Source organism: Schistocerca nitens, chromosome 1, assembly GCF_023898315.1.
Source record: "Schistocerca nitens isolate TAMUIC-IGC-003100 chromosome 1, iqSchNite1.1, whole genome shotgun sequence".
NCBI lineage: Eukaryota > Metazoa > Arthropoda > Insecta > Orthoptera > Acrididae > Schistocerca > Schistocerca nitens.
The window spans coordinates 43,446,800-43,455,695 of record NC_064614.1 but is presented as its reverse complement, the minus strand read 5'-3'; the positions used below and the strand labels follow the sequence as shown (position 1 = coordinate 43,455,695).

General features: G+C 49.3%; 1 pseudogene; it reads right to left on the bottom strand.

The window, feature by feature from the left end:
• Positions 1-8,048: 8,048 nt before the first annotated feature.
• On the bottom strand, positions 8,049-8,166 carry LOC126206308 (5S ribosomal RNA; annotated as a pseudogene).
• Between the last annotated feature and the right edge of the window lie 730 nt (positions 8,167-8,896).

The following is an 8,896-nucleotide window of genomic DNA, read 5'->3' as shown; positions in this document are numbered from 1 at the left end:
TTGAGAGTAAGCTAGAGAAACACGAAAGTAATAAGGATTAGGAGAAACGAGATAAGATTAAAAATCAAAATTGGTGAGCACGAAGTAAGCGAAGTTAAGGAATTATACTGCCTTCGAGGCAAAATAACACATTACGGATGGAGCAAGGAGGAATCGAAGGCACAGTAGCACACACAACGGGAGCTCTCCAGGCCAAAAGAAGTCTGCTAGTATCTTCTGCAGGCCTTAATTTTAGGAAGAAATATCTGAAAATGTCCGTTTGGGGGATGGATGGATGGTTTCGGGGAGGAGACCAGACAGCGAGATCATCAGTCTCATCAGATTAGGGAAGGACGGGGAATGAAGTCGGCCGTGCCCTTTCAAAGGAACCATCCCGTCATTTTCCTGGAGCGATTTAGGGAAGTCACGGAAAACCTAAATCAGGATGGCCGGACGCGGGATTGAACCGTCGTCCTCCCGAATGCGAGTCCAGTGTGCTAGCCACTGCGCCACGTCGCTCGGTCCGTTTGGGGGACTGATTGTATGTTAGTGGAACATGGACAGTGAGAAAACCAGGAAAGAACAGAATCGAACCACGCGAATAGTGATGCTATTGAAGGATGTGAAATATTAGGTGGGCTGATGAATCGGACAGTGAGGAAAGACAGTGTAAGTGCTACTCCGAGATGAAGAGATCAACTAAGGACAGAAAGTCGCGGTGGCTGCATCCAACCAGGGAGCTCGGTATTTCAATTCATCCGTTAGCTTTTATAGAGTGGTCGTTGTTCTGCGCCGGCCAGAGTGGCCGTGCGGTTCTAGGCGCTACATTCTGGAACCCAGCGACCGCTACTGTCGCAGGTTCGAATCCTGCCTCGGGCATGGATGTGTGTGATGTCCTTAGGTTAGTTAGGTTTAATTAGTTCTAAGTTCTAGGCGACTGATGACCTCAGAAGTTAAATCGCATAGTGCTCAGAGCCATTGTTCAAATGGCTCTGAGCACTATGCGAACCAATCGTTGTTCTGCGCTGTTACTCCTGAAAGGATGGTTCCACGATACCAAGTTATTTATTGAATTTACTAGATGTGAGGCGTAAATACCTTTCGTAAGCAGTGAGGTTTGATTTTGATGTTCGTTGTCGCTGGACAGGGATCTATGGCGACTTCAGTGGCTGCAGGTTGCAGGAAATTCCGCTCCATCTGGCAGAACAGTGTACTAGGTGCGCGCGGCCGCGTGGTAAGCTGGCATAAGAACAGCTCTCGAGATGCGCAAATACGTCGGCGGTAGCTAACGATGTCGAGAGGGGGGGAAGGACGCTTACAACGTCTTTTCGCCCGCAGCCGAGGAAACAGAGTTAGGAAGGAGCGCGGATATTACGGCAGCACGGTGGATGCCCCCGCCGGGGGAATTCATGTGATCGAGCGGCGCGCGGAGGCGGTGGGGGTGGCAGCGGCGGTGGTCGCGGGGGCGGGGGCGCAGAGGGGCCGCGCAGATCACCGCGACGGGGGCGGCGGAGGCGGCTGACTGCGCTCAGCAGTCGATGCGGACAGGGGAGGCGAGCGCCAGATACGCGTCGCTATGTTGCTCCCGAAGACAGCGCAAAACTGACTGCCAGAAACAACGGCGAGCGAGCGTGCTCTATCGCGCGTCTGTTATTCACGACAAGCATGCAGTGCGTAGGGTTCAAGAGCGGAGGTGCTATAACAGCTTCGCAGATGCATGTCTCCTATACATCTGCTGCAAAATGAAAGCAATTCATTGTAACGGCTCCATGTAAGCCGCTACATGGCTCGACCCCACAACTAAAGAAACCTGAGTGCCCTTCCGACACTCAGGGAAGAGCCTGATGATAATCAGTGAGATAGGGTTATTTAGATATAGACGATCATTTTAATATTAGATATGGTAATTGTGGTGTCACCGCTAGACACCACACTTGCTAGGTGGTAGCTTTAAACCGGCCGCGGTCCATTAGTACATGTCGGACCCGCGTGTCGCCACTGTGTGATCGTAGACCGAGCGCCACCACACGGCAGGTCTCGAGAGACGTACGAGAACTCGCCCCAGTTGTACGGACGACATTGCTAGCGACTACACGTACGAAGCCTTTCTCTCATTTGCCGAGAGACAGTTAGAATAGCCTTCAGCTAAGTCCATGGCTACGACCTAGCAAGGCGCCATTAACCATATCTGGAGAGAGTCTCACTTGTATTATCAAGAGCAATGTACAACAAGAAATTAAAGTTAAGTATACGAGAAGCTCCGTTCTTTTCTTTATAGCTTTCATCACGTATCCTGTTTCAGACTTCACGCCAGTCGGCGAGAGTTGACGCGTGCCCTTCCGGCTACTTCTCAGTGTGACGTAGCTAGCTTGTTACGCCACAACAGTAATTGTCTGCAAAGTGTGAATGCGAACGTATGAAGAGGTATGCGTGAGATGTCGGCTGTGGGGGTGCTATAGGCATAGTGGAAGTGTAGCCAACCTCGAATGTAGTAGAGCGCGACTGCACTGGACCAGAGAGGCATAAGCTCCACGCGCGTCATTAGCACTCGTTAGGTTGGAAAATAACCGTGTGCGGTATCTCTGAGTCCTTGCGGCCACGATGTGTGGACCCGGACGAGGGAGACCGTATAGGGGGTTGTTGCTGGGAAGACCTGCGTGAGTAAGCAAGCTCTGCTCTATCGCTCCGATAGTTAGCGAAGATTTAGAATTCCATGTTCACTTTGAACTTGGAAGCAGCTTCCCTGCTGAGGAAAGCCACTATTGTATTTCCTAGAATCATCTCGGTTAGGAGAGATAGGGAGATGATTTCTTTTGCCAAGTAATTCCATGGGAATTTGTGTTCACTGCACTTGGGAGTGACAGGCGCTCATTGCCGAGTAATACTCAGAATTGCTCAATTTGCATTTCAGTGTGAGTGTGAAGCATATATGAACGGTGTATTTTATTTAAATGTGTTTATTGACTCCTGATTGTGGAGAGATTGGTAACACGTGGTCCGCAGACCCCGTGCATTTCTTGGCGAGAAGTTTCAGCTCGACGTAATCACATTTCGTGATCGAGCTGGATCTTCTACGTAAATTCACGCGTTTGATTTAATTGTTCCTTCATAATATCCAATAAAACTCGCGGAGTTAGTTAAACGTGAAGACGGGACTTGCCCGAATTAAAGTTACAGTTGGAACCATGTGCTCTCTCCCAATGTTGTCCCACTTGGTGTATGGGAACCTTCCTCTTTTATCTGTTAGATAAAATGAATAGAGTGAATGTTTGTGTGTGTCTGTGTGGCTAAATGATGATAGAAATGTGCAGGCGGTAGTCATTGTCGATTCACGGCACATGTTAGCCGGATGTTTAACTAAGTTTACTTAGATATGATACTATTTGTATCACGCCAGCATTCCGTGATAAGTGAGAGAGAATATTTGAGATGGTAATGTTTACTGAATAAATGTGATTGTGTTATTATATAAATATGTTACAGTGACTTCTCCCAGCCACACCATATTATCATTTCACAGAATATTTGGTACGCGTATTTCAGTTAATCACCTGTCTATGTCCCACTCATGGGCATATTTCATTTAATAAACTCTGTAAGGTGGTATTAAAACTTCACTATAATAATATTCTAATTCTAACTTGATCAAAACCACCGAATAAAACCTTAGTTTGAGTATTGATGCTTGTTGCTGCAAATGGCCGCCGGCGTCTTCTATAGTACAGGTCCCATTTATAAAATTGAGGATGCCTGCCGAGGGTGCGGAAAGCAAGTATCATGCATCATGCGGTCGCAGGTTCGAATCCTGCCTCGGGCATGGATGTGTGTGATGTCCTTAGGTTAGTTAGGTTTAAGTAGTTCTAAGTTCTAGGGGACTGATGACCACAGATGTTAAGTCCCATAGTGCTCAGAGCCATTTGAACCATTTCATGCATCATGGTAGGCCCTAATATTAATAATCATGTTTCCAGAATGAGATTTTCACTCTGCACCGAAGTGTGCACTGATATGAAACTTCCTGGCAGATTAAAACTATGTGCCTGACCGAGACTCGAACTCTGGACTTTTGCCTTTCGCGGGCAAGTGCTCTGCCGTCGGAGCTACCCAAGCACCACTGACGCCCCCTCCTCACAACTTTGGTTCCGCCAATACCTCTTCTTCTACTTTCCAAACTTCACAGAAGCTCTCCTGCTCTCCTCATTCTGGAAACATCTCCCAGGCAGTGGCTAAGCAATGTCTCCGCAATATCCTTTCTTCCAGGAGTGTTAGTTCAGCTAGGTTCGCAGGAGAGCTTCTGTGAAGTTTGGAAAGTAGGAGACGAGGTACTGCCGGAAGTACAGCTGCGAGGACGGGGCGCCAGTCATGCTTGGGTAACTCAGACGGTTGAGCACTTGCCCGCGAAATGCAAAGGTCCCGAGTTCGATCTCGGTCCGGCACACAGTTTTAACCTGCCAGGAAGTTTCATAACCTACGATGTTTTAGCGCGATGAGATGTATACAGGCCGCAATGCAGTATTGGGAACACCGGCAGCCCACTTACAACCAACTGATTTGCACGCTTTCAGTTACTCTGCCTCGAGATAAACACTCATTTTCGAACTGTGATACGTGTGTCATTGTGTTAAAAGCATTAACGTAAGAATACACCTCTTAATGAGTAGATTATGACGACGTTTAACGTTTTGATTCTGATGTGTAATTATACGAAATACTGAAAACATAATTTTAGTTCATTATGGAAGCGATCAGACAGGCAACCTGCGGGTGGTGTTGGGTTTTTGGGTTCCAATATACTCGTAGTTACTCACTAAAACCGATGAAGGTAAGGAAAGTTGGTACATTCAGTACAAGGAGCTTTTCTATTAGTTTTGTAGTAGTGTAGATACAGTCTGAGAATGATTTCCGTTTGCGAGGCCCACATACGTCTCCTGTAATAATTACGACGAGAAAATGACAGAAATTGCGCTCATGTGGAGCTTAACGACATACTTTCCATTCTTCTTTAATGGGCCAGGAAAGATGAGGTTTGAACAAGATAGTACACCACTGGCGATTAAAATTGCTACACCACGAAGTGACCTGCTATAGACGCGAAATTCAACCGACAGGAAGAAGATGCTGTGATATGAAAATGATTAGCTTTTCAGAGCATTCACACAAGGTTAGCGGCGGTGGCGATACCTACAACGTGCTGATATGAGGAAAGTTTCCAGCCGATTTCTCATAGTATCAGTTGACCAGCGTTGCCTGGTGAAACGTTGTTGTGATGCTTGACGCTGCATCACAGACAGGAGCGCCTGCAATGGTGTACTCAACGACGAACCTGGGCGCTCGAATGGGAGAACGTCATTTTTTCAGATGATCTAGGTTCTGTTTACAGCATCATGATGGTCGCATCCGTGTTTGGCGACATCGCGGTGAACGCACATTGGAAGTGTGTATTTGTCATCGCCATACTGGCGTATCACCCGGCGTGATGGTATGGGGTGCCCATGTTTACACGTCTCCTTCCCCTCTTGTTCGCACTGACGACACTTTGAACAGTGGACGCTACAATTCAGATGTGTTACGACCCGTGGCCCTACCCTTCATTCGATTCCTGCGAAACCTTACATTTCAGCAGGATAATGCACGACCGCATGTTGCAGGTCCTGTACGGGCCTTTCTGGATACAGAAAATGTTCGACTGCAGCCCTGGCCAGCACATTCTCCAGATCTCTCACCAATTGAAAACGTCTGGTCAATGGTGGCCGAGCAACTGGCTCGTCACAATACGCCAGTCACTACTCTTGATAAACTGTGGTATCGTGTTGAAGCTGCATGGGCAGCTGTACCTGTACACGCCATCCAAGCTCCGATGACTCAATGCCCACGCGTATGAAGGCCGTTATTACGGCCAGAGGTGGTTGTTCTGGGTACTGATTTCTCAGGATCTGTGCACCCAAACTGCGTGAAAATGTAATCACATGTCAGTTCTAGTATTATATATTTGTCCAATGAATACCCGTTTATCATCTGCAGTTCTTCTTGGTGTAGCAATTTTAATGGCCAGTAGTGTAGTATCAGAAGTGTTCACCGCCACGCACCATAAAGTGGCTTTCGCAGCGCAGATGACTTTTAAATGCTGAGCCGCGGAAGACCGCCGCCGGTCAGCGGAACCTTCCGCTGTGGCGGGAGGCGAACCTTGGCCCCCACCACGCAGCCCGGCAGAGAGCGCCAGTGTGCGCCCACGCCGGCGGTGGCGGGACTCGGCCGGTGGTCGTGAACCCCAGAACCTGCCGGGAGGCCATTGTGTGCGCGAGTACTCTAATTTGCCTCACTTAGGTCCGGCGGGGTCATTCGCCTGCATTCCGCTGGCGCGCTGCCTCTGCCGGGCACAGGATTTACGGCCGCAGATGTGCACCAGATCGCCCCGGTGCGCTCTTCCCGGAACTTAAGGGCCGACGCCTCGCAGCGAGACCGGTCAAGCGAGGTCGTCGAACGGCCGACCACGACTCCTGCTCGTATTGTTTACCTCTGGGAATAAAAATCCTTCAGTCCATCTCTGATACAAGTACAGAGACTGGCGGTCTCAACCGGAACTACGCAAGCGAGGAATACCACAGAGACCTATATCGTGTCCTTCTTAGTTTCAAACTATTTTGGCTCAAATGGCTCTGAGCACTATGGGACTCAACTGCTGTGGTCATCAGTCCCCCAGAACTTAGAACTACTTAAACCTAACTAACCTAAGGACATCACACACATCCATGCCCGAGGCAGGATTCGAACCTGCGACCATAGCAGTCGCACGGTTCCGGACTGCGCGCCTAGAACCGCGAGACCACCGCGGCCGGCGTCTCATTTTGGTTTGAATGCACTATGGCAGCAGAGGATGGACGCGAGTACCTTTTCTAACAACACGACATCGCCTGCAGTGCCTGCAGTGGGCTCGTGACCACATCAGTTGGACCCTGGACTAGTGGAAAACCATGGCCTGGCCAATTACAACTGCCTCCCTATCTAGATCTGCAATGAGATGAGAAAAGTCATGGGATACCTTCTAGCATCGTGTCAGACACACACAGTGCAGCAACTCGTTGGAAATCTCCTACAGAATACTGAACCGTGCTGCCTCTGTAGACGTTCATAACTGCAGTGGTGTTGCTGGTGCTGAATGTTGTGCATTAACTTACTAAAGTCCCACAAATTTTCGATGGGATTCATGTCAGTGGTTCTCGGTGGCCAAATCATTCGCTAGAATTGTCAAGAATGCTCTTCAAACCAATCCCCAACAATCGTCGACTGGTGACATGACATCGTTATTTCGGAACATAAAGTCCATAAATGGCTAGAAATGATTTCCTAGGAGCCGAACCACATTCAGAACCTAACGATTCCCAAATGATCGGTTCAGTTGGACCAGACGACACAGTCCATTCCATATAAACACAGCCCACATAACTATGGAGCCAACCACCAGTGTGGGCAGTGCCTGCGTCCATGATGTCGTGGGGCCGGCGCCACACTCGAGCCCTACCATAAGCTCTTAAAACTCACATGGGACTCATCTAACCAGGCCACGGTTTTCCACTCGTCTACAGTCCAACCGATGTAGTCACGAGCCCAGGGGGGGGGGGGGGGGGCGCTGCTGTTAGCAAAGGCACTCGCTTCCATCCTCTGCTGCCATAGCCCATTCACACCAAAATTCGGCGCATTTGCGTAACACATACGTTCATGGCACTTTGGACAATGATTTCTGCTGCTGTTCCACGCAATATTCCTTGTCTGCCACACTCCTGACACTGCGGATCTCGGTATGTTGAATTCCCTAACGATTCCCGAAATGGAATGTCCCATGTATCTAGCTCCAACTACCATCCTCCTCCGGAACAGTCCATGAAGGCCCAAAGGTACCGACGGAACGCCGTGTCATCCTCAGCCCACAGGTGTCACTGGATACGGATACGAAGGGGGCATGTGGTCAGCGCACTGCTCTCCCGGCCGTATGTCAGTTTCCCCGACCGGAGCCGCTGCTTCTCAATCAAGTAGCTCCTCAGTTTTCTCACAATGGCTGAGTGCATCCCGTTTGCCAACAGCGCTCAGCAGACCGGATGGTCACCCATCCAAGTGCTAGCCCAGCCCGACAGTGCTTAACTTCGGTGATCTGACGGGAACCGGTGTTACCACTGTTAGAAGGCTGTTGGCTCCAACTACCATGCCCCGTTCTAAATCTTATACTTTCCTCCGTGTTGTCGTAATCACGTCGGAATCTTTTTCACATGCATCATCTGAGGACAAATGAGGGATCCACCAATGCACTGCCCTTTTATATGTTGTGTACGCGGTACTCCCGCGTCTGTATACACTATGTAATCAAAAGTATCCGGACACCTGGCTGAAAATGACTTACAATTTCGGGGCGCCCTCCATCGGTAATCCTGGAAATCACTACGGCGTTGGCTCACCCTCACCCTTGATGACAGCTTCCACTCTCGCAGGCATACGTTCAGTCAGGTGCTGGAAGGTTTCTTAAGGAATGGCAGCCCATTCTTCGCGGAGTGCGGCACTGAGGAGAGTTATCGATGCCGGTCGGTGAGGCGTGGTACGAAGTAGGCGTTCCAAAACATCCCAAAGGTGTTCTACAGGATTTAGGTCAGGACTCTGTGTAAGCCAGTCCACTACAGGGATGTTATTGTCGTGTAACCACTCCGCCACAGATCGTGCATTACGAGCAGGGGCTCGATGGTACTGAATGATGCAATCACCATACCCGAATTCTTCTTCAACAGTGGGAAGCAAGAGAGTGCTTAAAACATCATTGTAGGCCTGTGATGTGATAGAGCCACGCGAAACTACAAGGGGGGCGAGCCCCCTCCATGAAAAACACGACCACACCGTAAAATCACCGCCTCCGAATTTTACTGTTGGCACTACA